We start from the raw sequence: 9860 nt of genomic DNA, 5'->3' as shown, positions 1-9860 counted from the left end.
AGGATTCATTTACTGTAGTTTGATCCAATACAAGGTCCCTCTAAAGCTAAATTCCCCTAATAATTTTTATTTTTCCTCCCATCCCTGAACATCGCAAAATGTGAGGGCTTGTTCACACTATGAGCGATCTCGGGTTTTGTTTTAAGTGCAGGTATTTCTAAAAATCGCTTTCAAAAGCACTTATTTGCTCTATGCGAGTGTTCTCACATGAGCGATGAGCTTTCTTTCCATTCGCAAACAAGGTTCCTGCACCATTTCCTAGGCGTTTGCACTCCAATGCAAGGTTTAGGAAAATCGCTAAGCGCTTGAAAAAGCGATTTGGTGTGCGCTTTTGCTCACAATGTATATAAGATACATCAAATCGCCACACAAAAGCACTTACAAAAGCGCTTGTTAAAAACGTCAATCGCTGAGAAAGCGCAGGGAAAATCGTTTAAAAGGTGCTCACAAAATCGCTCAGCACTTGCGATTGCGCTGGCGATTACTAATGTGAACAAGGCCCTAGTGTGCATTAATAAGCTCTTGAGTGCATTGATTTACTTTTTTACAAAATGCAGTAAACTGACCACTAGGGTGGACATCTTCCGCTGATGTAGACTGGCAGGGCTTCCTCTAAAGCTGCCCTTACACTTATAGATTTCTACCCAATGTTCCAAAATGATCCATTCCTTTCTGAAAAGGATCGATTCAGAAGATATTGCTTCCTATCACACACTGTGCATCAATTTACAATAGATTCCAGCAGGGAATCTATTGAAGATCAATCAAACAGCAGCGCTGCACTGTTCAATTTAGAGAAAAGCTTTGGGCCATCAATCTACCAATGCTCTTACCTCACCCCTGAAGAGGCAAAATGTCTTCATCCTGTCCAATCAATACCTTTGATCGATTTTTGGTCAAAATCAATAAAAAATGTTTACCTTTTGGCGGATTGACTGCAGACAGATTAATCAAATGTGCAGAGATTCAAATGGGCGATCGATCAGTCGATGAGTGTATGGCAACCTTTACACTGCTTGACCATGTCCTCTCACCTTACTAGCTCTCCTACCCCCCAACCCCTGCCCCCCCCCCCCCCCCCACACACACACACACACACACAAGGCGTAAACAAGGGCAGTGATGTGAAAAATCCCCACAGTGGAATTAGCCAAGGGATCAGAAAATACATGCAGGCTTGTTTAGAATTTGCACATGCCAATGCAGAACCCTTGTTGATGCATTCGCAAACGAATTCTGACACAAGTGCACTACACGTTCGCCAGTGCAAGCGCTATTCTTACTGGCAATTCCAACCCAGTTGAACTCAGTTCAAGGGCTGTGCTGGACATATGGGGAAAAACAAGTTTTCTGCTGGTAAAAACCATAGAATAGTTTTGCATTTGCAAACAAGTTTGTGTGCATGAACCACAATCCCTACTGGAGTGAAGGTGGATGGCATTATAGGCCATGTCTTTCAGTGAGTGGCTGGATAGTGTACTGGTTAAGGGCACCGCCTTTGACATGGGAGATTAGGGTTTGATTCCTGGCTAGGGTCAGTACCTATTCAGTAAGGAGTTCAAGTCAAGACTCCCTAATGCTAGGGATACACAGAGCTTTTTTTCTGTTATCAATCGAGCCGCTGATGGCTCGATTGATAATATCCGACAGGTCCTATGACCTGCCGGATAGATTCCCTACTCGATCTCGGCTGACAATAGCGGGGAATCGAGCGGCTGACAAGGAGTGCCGGCGGGGACGAGCAGGAATCGATCCGCACAGACGAGCGGGGGCGCGGCTGGAGTCGATCCGGCGGCTAATCGGCCGCCGGATCGACCCGTGTATGCCCAGCATAACACTGCAGGGTGGCCTCTTGAGCATGTCCCAGTGGCTGCAGCTCTTGAGTGCTTTGAGTCCACAGGAGAAAATTGCTATACAAATGTTCAGATTATTATTATTATTATATAGCTTAGTGGAGGAAAGGTAAGTGACAGCCTTCAGAATACCCCTCCTATAATGTCTAGGGGATGAAAAGTCATTAATACACATCCCTTTCCGTAGATTCAGACAAAGAAGATGATTGGCATTCTTGTGCACATTCCATCTATAATTTATAACGGATGGAAGGTGAGTGGCAGTCTAGCATACTGTAGCATGGGTATGGAAGGTGAGTGGCAGTCTAGTATACCGTAGCATAGGACCATTTAACTTGCTTTTATTTGAACTGGGTCCTTTTGTGGTCTTTAGTGCAGATACCCCTGTAATAACTCACTCTGGCTATGAACCAGATTCCATCCCCCGCACCTTGATGAATGAACAGCTGTATTAAAATACCCTGCAGGCTAGGTGGCTCATAGTTACATCACAAAAAATGTCTTTGTTCCCCCAGTGCAGACCTCTGCTTTGACTCAGCTGGTGTTGTTGAGGCTGCCTGAACACACAGAACTGTGGTATGCACATTGTGGCAAACCTGATAGAACGATCTCAGCTCCTAGTCCAGGTAACAATTTACCTATGCATTGCAAATACACAGCTTTCAGTTAAAAACAAATTCTGTGAAGATTCATTTTTATTATATTTCATTTCCACAGCGGTTTACAGAGATGATTAAATAATGTACATCAGTAATATTATTGTAGAATTTGGTGATGCGCATTGGGTAGTATGTCCGCCTCCACTTATGTATAATATTTACTGTGCAAGACAATGCAGATGGTGTGAATGAAGCCTAAATGATTCCTCCCTAGGGCCTAACCCCAACCTTCCCCTAATGTTAGCTTTTTTCCTGATGCCTTGCTGTAATGTTCTAACACTAACAAAAAAGTAATATCCCTGAACCCTACTACCTAGCCTTCCTAATGTAACCCTAATCATTAACTGTCATATTCACCTTCTGTCATCTTCAGCAGCCACTGTTTCGGATATTATATACTCACCTTCTATCATCTTCAGCAGACAGTGTTTCGTAATATTATATACTCACATATTATATACTCACCTTCTATCATCTTCAGCAGCCAGTGTTGTGGCTATATTATATACTTACCTTCTATCATCTTCAGCAGACAGTGTTTTGACTATATTATTTACTAACCTTTTTTCATCCTGTCCAATGATTTTTTTTTGTCAAAATCAATCGAAAATTTACATTTTGGAGAATTGATTCCAAACAGATGAATCAAATCTGCAGAGAACCGAATGTGAAAATTGAAGTGTATGTGCACCTTTACACTGCTTGGGAACCTGGAAATCTTGACCGTGTCCTCTCACCTTACCAATTCTCCCACGACCACCCACCCAAACAAGGCCTACTGGAGGGTAGCGATGTGACAAATTCCCACAGTGGAGTTAGCCAAGCGATCAGCAAATAAATGCAGGCCTGTTTAGAACCCGCACATCCCAAAAATAAAAGAAAGGCACCAGGAGCCCCTAGTGATGTAGAACGTCACAGTGACACTCGAAGAATTATTATTATTTGAGTATACTCACAAGGGTGGGTTCCAAGACTCGCAACCACCGTATGAAGGAAACCTGTCCTCACTCAGGATCTTCTCCAGTGTGGATCACACTCCAGAAAAAAAACAGGGGGTACCAGCCTAAAAAAGCTGAACACACCTGACACTGACAGCCCCTAACATAAGAGGGGGGGCTGTGAAGACTATGTTGGGTACTGGTGGAGGCGCTCTAAAGTAAAAATAATAAATAATTAAATGTCTCACCTCAGGGAAGAGAGGGGACAAGACGCCATTAATTGGAAATCTTTTATTAGGACCATACACTAGAACAGGCATGGGCAAAATTGGCCCTCCAGCTGTTAACCACTTGAGGACTGCAGGGCTAAACCCCCCTAGTGACCAGGCCATTTTTAGCAAAATTGGCCACTGCAGCTTTAAGGCCAAGCTGCAGGGCCGCACAACTCAGCACACAAGTGATTCCCCCCCCCCCCTTTTCTCCCCACCAACAGAGCTCTCTGTTGGTGGGGTCTGATCGCTCCCCCCATGTTTATTTTTTTTTTTAATAAATATTTATGTTGTCACTTTTTTTTTAAAAAAACCCTCTTCCTTTAATTCCTTTCCCTCCCTCGCTCCCTCCCTCCCCACAGCCGGCCAATTACGGCGATCGGCTGTCATAGGCTTCTGCCTATGAGAGCCGATCGCTCTCTTGTCCCCCATGGGGACAGCCGTGTCACACGGCTGTCCCCAGTGCAGCGCTGCTGCTCATCGCAGCGCTGCACGTAGTAAATAGACGGCCAGGTCGCCGTCTAACAGTCTCCCGAGCGGCAATAGCCGCTCGGAGACTGAAGGCGGGGCGGAGCTCCGCCCTCCGAGCATGAGATGCGCGCGCACCATGCGCGCGATCTCATGCAAAACAGAGCCCCAGGACTTTACGCCAATTGGCGTTAGGCGGTCCTGGGGCTGCCGCCGCGGCCACACCTGGTGGCGTGACGCGGGCGGCAGAAGGTTAAGGAACTACAAGTCCCACAATTCATTGCAGGAGTCTTACAGCCACGGTCATGACTCATAAAGGCAAATGCATTGTGGGACTTGTAGTTCCTTAACAGCTGGAGGGCCAAGTTTGCCCATGCCTGCACTAGAATGATGTGCTTCTTGTTCCCTCTCTTTCCTGAGGTAAGCCATTTAATTATGAATTATTGTCAACTATATTTTTTTGAAACGCCTCCTCCCGTACCCAATTAAGATATTATATACTCACCTTCTATCATCTTCTGCATCCGGTGTTGCGGCCATATTATATACTCATCTAACAGTCAGTGTTAATCATGCTACCCCCATTAAACAGGGCTAGTGCTCTAATAGGGACTAACAGGGCAAGGATCCCAAGCTCCTTAGCGGCTCTACACAGAGCCATGGACTTCAGAGGATGCAAGCTTACTGTCAGTACAGTATGAAAATGAAAGCAGAAAATCCCCCGCCTCCCCCCATCGTTCACTTTTTTGTCCATGGTCCACTGTAACCTAAAAATGTCCCTGACAATAGCTTGGTGTGGCTTATCTTTACATGATGCACTACAATACATTACATGCAATACCCTGCAAAATTTCTCCTCCTGTACCAGGGAGTGTTGTCTCTCTTACGGGTAAGCAAAGCGTTTCGTAGAAAAGTTAAATTCCTATGTACTGCTTTTTTTTTTTTTTTTTTTTTTTTTGTTAAAGCAGCTTTATACAAGTAAATGTATAGCTACAATATGATATCAACATTTGACAGGATATATAATTCGATTTTATATCTTCACAACTGCAAAAAATTACTTCTGGATGGACTGACTCAGGTAGAAAAAAAATAAAATTGTTATTATCATCAAGGCTACATACATATGAGTTTAGTTTTAATACGTGACAATATTACATATGAATAGTAACAGAGGTTATAGTCTACAGTGTTGTCAGCATCGGGCTTCATTTCCTGTGTGGCGTAATGGATAGGGTTAATCTTTACTTCATGATTCCATTATTCCCTGCTACGTATTTTTCTGTGGGCTGCCGTTCTGCTAAAATCATAGATATTCAAAGTGGCTGGAGGTCCACTCAAAATCCAGCAATGAAAGTATTATTATTATTATTATTATTATTATTATTATTATTATTATATTTCACTTTACCACAGCAGTTTACAAAGATCACTGAATAATTTACATCAGTAACATTATTTTAGAATTTTGTAATATGCAATAACCCATCAGGGAGAGGGGAATACCAATGGAATTCAGCAAGTGCATGTACACAAAAGAGCAATCATTTAATTCTCTTTGTCAATTGTTGCTTCCCCTTCTCTCCAAGGTAAACAGCTATTTGCTGTCTGCGGGATGCTTATAGTAATACCAGATGAGGTAACAGTTATTGTACAATGCCCCCTGCTGGTCAGTGGAGAAAACTCAGCAAACTTTACAAAAGCTAGGGACATATAGTACAAGCAGTACCTGGTCACCTGGAGTGAGAGGATAAGAGAGTTCTAGTTTTTTCATCCTTTCAAGAAGAGGATATTGATATTTTTTTAAACAGACTCACCTGGAAACAAAGTGCAAGGAGGTTCCATAATATAATCTGTTGTTCCAAAACACAATAACAAATATGCTGTTACCAAATGCTGACACAATAATATGTAACAGTTAGAGGGATAAGCACTACAGCTAAACATGTGAACAGTAAATCAGTTGTAGCTGATTCTTTATATATACCCAGGTACCAAAACGCTAGAAAGTGGAGCTTGTACAACACATAGCACAAAGTCAGATTGGAGACAAAATATGACAAAGAGTCCCAGTTAAAAAGTGTTCAATACTATACAATTGTCCAAAAAAGAAGCAGGGCAGCACTCAAATGACTAGAGTGTCTAAGTGTGCAAAGATTCAATCGTGTATCAAAGGCACACTATCCACATCAAGCCTGCACAGATTTTACATAAAAATCACTTTATTGTGTTCAATGCAAAAATAGTACAAAAATCACATTAAAAATGCTGCCCACGTGTTCAATACACTATAGACTCCTACTGATGTCTGGTCATAACACTGTATCTTCACTGTGCTCCTCCCTCCATTGCAAAAAAAGATTTATGGCAGCAGGAGGGGTGTAGTAAAAACTCACCTTCCGGGCTCCATGCAAGGTTCACTGCCACTGGGATGTTCTGTCTCCAGCACTGCTCACTACTTCCTGTGAGCGGCCCTGGATGCAGAGCAGCCCGATGGCAGTGAACCTTGCATGGAGCCCGGAAGGTGAGTTTTTACTACACTGTTCCTGCTGCCTTTCTTTGCAATGGAGGGGGGAGCATGGAGAGGGAGCCCGAGAAGAGGGAGGGAGGAGTCGGGCCCCCCTCTCTGCGGCTGAGTTCCAGTGTGCCACTGCTCTCCCCTTTCTAACTATGTCCTCCACCTTCACTGCCCCCCTAGGTGGACACCCACCTTGGCCCGCCCTTAGAAATAAGGCTGGTGGTGGTCTCCCTTTTCTAGGCTGTCACGGAGAAAGTACAGTGTTTACAGGGCCGGATTTGTACTTTCCAGTGCCCTAGGCAAATAATTCCTGTAATTTGCGCTCCTGCCCGAATGTGCACAGCAGCAGATAGTGTTCTGGGCATGCATACTTGGGAAATGACGCCGATGTATGACCGGTACTTGTCAAGAATGCATAACACTGTATCGGCCTCGGTTGCTGTGCACATCTGGGCAGGAGTGGAAAATAGAGATGGCCCGAACGGTTTGCCGGCGAACGGTTCCAGGCGAACTTTGGGTGGTTTGCGATCACATGCGAACGCGAACTATCCCAGAAGTTCGGTTCGCCCCCATAGTGCACCATTAGGTTCAACTTTGACCTTCTACATCACAGTCAGCAGGCCCATTGTAGCCAATCAGGCTACACTATCTACTGGAGCCACCCCACCCCTTATTTAAGGCAGGCAGCGCCGGCCATTATAGTCGTTCGTGTCCCTGTAGTAATTACTGAAGGGAAAGCTGCTGGCAGACTCTCATAGGGAAAGATTAGTTAGGCTCATGTTAGCTTGTTAGCTTGCTCCTGGCTGATTCTTATTCCTAAAATAGCACCCCACAACAGCTCTTTTGAGAGCTAATGTTGTTCTTGTTCTTTTTTTCCCCCTCCCTTCCTCCCTTCCTCCCTTCTTCGTCTTGTCTTGTCTTCCAGGGATTTGTTGGATGTCAAAAGCCAGATTACATACATTGGCCAGGAATCAAACCCAGGTCAACTGCTTGGAAGGCAGCTATGCTCATCCACTATACTACCAACACTACATGCTGAAGCCAGCCTAGCATGTACCATTGTGATATACCCAAGAGAAAAATGAGCTTGCTTAGGGATTTGTAGGATGTCAAAAGCAACCTCACATACATTGGCCAGGAATCGAACCCAGGTCAACTGCTTTGAAGGCAGCTATGCTCACCACTATACCACCAACACTACATGCTGAAGCCAGCCTAGAATGTACCATTGTGATATACCCAAGAGAAAAATGAGCTTGCTCAGGGATTTGTAGGATGTCAAAAGCAACCTCACATACATTGGCCGGGAATCGAACCCAGGTCAACTGCTTTTAAGGCAGCTATGCTCACCACTGTACCACCAACGCTACATGCTGAAGCCAGCCTAGCATGTACCATTGTGATATACCCAAGAGAAAAATGAGCTTGCTTATTTGCCTAATTTGCTAGATGAAATCAGTGGGACACATGGTGATACTGCTTACAGGCTTAAATTCAAGACTTCAGAAAGATCATGTGCCCTGTCAGGAATATAGCAGCTAGTTATGAGGCTGATGATGTAAGGAATACAGGAGTATATTTCTATCATTTTTCTAATCTGCTGTATATTTTGTTAGAGGTGTAGATATGTCAGCCAGTCTGGCTTTTGGAAGGTGTCACCTGAATAATGTCTGTATGTAGATTAAATTTGCATTCAGGGCAGAGATCAAGGGAACTGCCATTGTCTTCATTGAATAGACCAGTCACCTTCAATATGCAAAGGAACCTGGACTGTAATTAGGAACTGTCTACCTAGCCACTAGCCAGGAAACACTTACTTAGGCAATTACGCGACCAGGTTGAAGCCCACACAGGCGTTCGGCTACCTCTTAGTCTGAATAGTGGGCTGGAAGTGGAATTGCTTTGAAATCTGTAAGTGTAAACAGGATACTTGTTGTTCTCAGGATACAATCTTACCTGTGAAATCTGCAACCTTCAAAAAGCTGAAACAAGAACCCTTTGAAGTTCACATATCACAGGAAGATTATGACAAGCGTTCGGTGATGTCACAAACGGGGAAATTGCATTAGTTCCTGGGGGCTGGACATTAAATGCCCCAGAGGACACTTCAGACTATTTAAGGTGGTCCAGAACAGTCACAGGTATCTTCTCCTGGAGGTAGCGCATAGCTAGGGATGATCGCGACTCCTGGTCGAAAAAACGACGTCCTCCCGTCAAACAACGTTCTAACCTAAGCTGGTAACGTTCTTTTTTTCCCCCGTTTATTTTTACGCAAATATCCTTGTGTGTATTTTTGTAAGTTTTATCTTTGTAAACTCTTAATTTTGTAGCTTTTTATTTTGTTTTTTGTAATCTTTTGTATATATTATGTTCTGCATTGTTCCACTTTTTTCCTGGAATATGAAATTATTATTTAATAAGCTTGACTTCTGCTGTACTAAACTAACACTCATAGCCTAGAGGAGACTGTAGTGTAGCTGTGTATAAGTCCATACCTAATTGTATGCTTGAGCAATACTACCATATAAAATTGTAATTGCATTGTGTGTATGGGGCACTTCTGCGCTCGACAGCAGAGTGGGAGTGGCTAACAGTATCGTTCGGAACGACTGTTAGTGGTTTTGCTGCATGACAGTGTAACTTGCATTACAAATCAGTGCCTGATTGTGCTGTGTTACTGTACAACTGTACTGCGTGTGTGGGTGCGTGGCGTTCCCGTATTCGGCCTAAGCGCAAAGTTGACCCGAATACGAAAACGCAGATTGCGTGTTGAGCACTCGACAGCTGAGTTGACGTGTCTAGCAACCGCTAGTGGTGGCAGTAAGAAGCTTTTTAGAGGTCACAGCCTTGTTTGTGGCTTGAATAAGGCTGTCCCCTGTTTGATCTGGTCAAACCCACAGTCGGGAACCGTATACGCAGGCGTGCCGCGGGCCGGTTCCTGACATGCCCCCCTGGATGATGCTGGTGGAACACACACAGCAAAGGACAGCAATTTGAAGTCTGGAAGATTCCAGGGCAAGGGTAAGAAGGATGAAAAGCTAGGTGGCCATGCAACCATTCCTGCTAACCTAAAGCTTACTTGTGTCTTACGAGTGGCCAGAGCATGCGCTGCTTCTTTGTCCTCTGTGCGACTGGCTGCAGTCTGAGCCACAAAC

General features: G+C 44.2%; 1 non-coding gene across 1 annotated transcript; it reads right to left on the bottom strand.

Annotated features, from left to right (window-relative positions):
* Window positions 1–8000: 8000 nt before the first annotated feature.
* Window positions 8001–8072, bottom strand: TRNAL-UAA (transfer RNA leucine (anticodon UAA)). Its single transcript has one exon. It is a non-coding gene; the product is annotated as a tRNA-Leu (tRNA).
* Window positions 8073–9860: the final 1788 nt, after the last annotated feature.

Source organism: Hyperolius riggenbachi, chromosome 9, assembly GCF_040937935.1.
Source record: "Hyperolius riggenbachi isolate aHypRig1 chromosome 9, aHypRig1.pri, whole genome shotgun sequence".
In the NCBI taxonomy this organism is placed as follows: domain Eukaryota; kingdom Metazoa; phylum Chordata; class Amphibia; order Anura; family Hyperoliidae; genus Hyperolius; species Hyperolius riggenbachi.
Note: the sequence above shows the minus strand (reverse complement) of the source record. Positions and strands in the feature narration are given on the sequence as shown.